At 33.5% G+C, this 1,600-nt stretch overlaps 1 long non-coding RNA gene across 1 annotated transcript; it reads left to right on the top strand.

Moving 5' to 3' along the window:
- Nucleotides 1–263: 263 nt before the first annotated feature.
- On the top strand, nt 264–1,058 carry LOC131821723 (uncharacterized). The gene is made up of 3 exons (XR_009349971.1): nt 264–303; nt 764–844; nt 954–1,058. It is a non-coding gene; the product is annotated as an uncharacterized LOC131821723 (long non-coding RNA).
- The last annotated feature ends 542 nt before the right edge of the window (nt 1,059–1,600 follow it).

Here is a 1,600-nt window from a genome sequence, read left to right as displayed (position 1 = left end):
TCAAACTGAGACTATGCAATCAGATACCCATGTAGACCGAAGAACTCATTAACTGACTCTACTGCTCAGTTTCTCATCTGTAAGATGATGCTCTGAAAGTATATTGCTAGTTTCCAAGTGATACTTCTCAAACTATAAAGCAACTTCTACAAAGATGCTTTAGGTTTTCAGTAAATGAAAGGGTGTTTTTCACCAAACAATAAGATTTCAGTTTCCTGAAGAACCCATTAGTTCATCAGTTTTATTTATCTATTTGATATTTCAGATTTCCTGTGCAATGAATCTATGGAAAAGAAGGTTTTGGTATGTTTTTCTTTTTTTAATTTTCCTCGAAACGTCCTCTTTGGCTCACAGATTATTTAAAAGTTTGTTGATTACTTTCCAAATGTTTAGAGATTTTCCTGTTATCAATCTTTATTTATTTCTGTGTTCTTTTCCATCATAGTTGGAAGACACACCTGTATGATTTCAACTTTTTAAAAATGTGTTGAAATTAATTTTATGGCACAGATATTGTCTATCTTGGTATATGTTCCATGCACACCTGAAAAGAACATGTATTCTACTGTTGGATGTAGCATTCTATATATGTTGATTGGATCCTGTTGGTTGATAGTACTGTTGAGTTCTTCTACATCCTTATAGATTTTCTTATTGAAATATCATATTATTGAAACAGGGATGTTGAAATCTGCAACTATAATTGTGGATTTATTTGCTTCTCCTTTTAGTTCTATTATTTTTTACTTCATGTATTTTGCAGGTTCATTGCTTGGTCCATGCACACTTAGGATGGCTTCATCTTGTTGGTGGATTGACCATTTTATCATTATATGACTCTCTGGTAAAGTTTTTTCTATGATGTCTATATGTAACATGTGTAAAGTTAAAAAAAAATGAGTTGCCCACAGTACATGTTTCCAGCAAAACAAGGCTCTGCCTTCTTGTTTCAGGTGTCATACAATTGATGACCAAAGGATAGAGATGCTCCAGGAAGCTCTGGCTCTCAGGACAGTTGGATGGAGTTTGAATCCCAGCTCTGGTGCCTATTAGTGGGGCAACCTCAGGCAAGTCACTTAACACTTTTAATCTCTTTTCCCCATTTTTCGAATAATGAAGGTTGATTCTATCAGGATGAGTTGGCGTTCAGATTTAAGATGATAATCTCTGTGAGAAATGTACAGATATGTACTTGGAACAATAAACATATAGTTGCTCTTAGTACAGTAAACTTAACTCTATCAGAATTAAAGTATTTTCTCTCTGAAAGACACCAAAAAGAATATTAAATGTCAAACCACAGATTAGGAGAAAGCATATACAGAACAAATATCTGACAAAAGAGTTCTATATAAAACACATAAAGATGTTTTATAACAATACAGCAGGCAAACTTTTAACAATAAAACAGGAAAACTTTTAACCGGTACTTCATAAAGGCGATAATACAGGAATGGCAAATAAACATATGGAAAGATGTTCAACACTCTCCAAAATAGTCAAAATTCGGACTATTAATAAGAAATGATAGCAAGGATATGGAGAAACAGGCAACCTCATAAATTGCTAGAGGGAATGTTAATGGTACAACCACTGTAGA

The sequence above is a fragment of the Mustela lutreola genome, chromosome X, assembly GCF_030435805.1.
Source record: "Mustela lutreola isolate mMusLut2 chromosome X, mMusLut2.pri, whole genome shotgun sequence".
Lineage (NCBI taxonomy): Eukaryota > Metazoa > Chordata > Mammalia > Carnivora > Mustelidae > Mustela > Mustela lutreola.
Note: the sequence above shows the minus strand (reverse complement) of the source record. Positions and strands in the feature narration are given on the sequence as shown.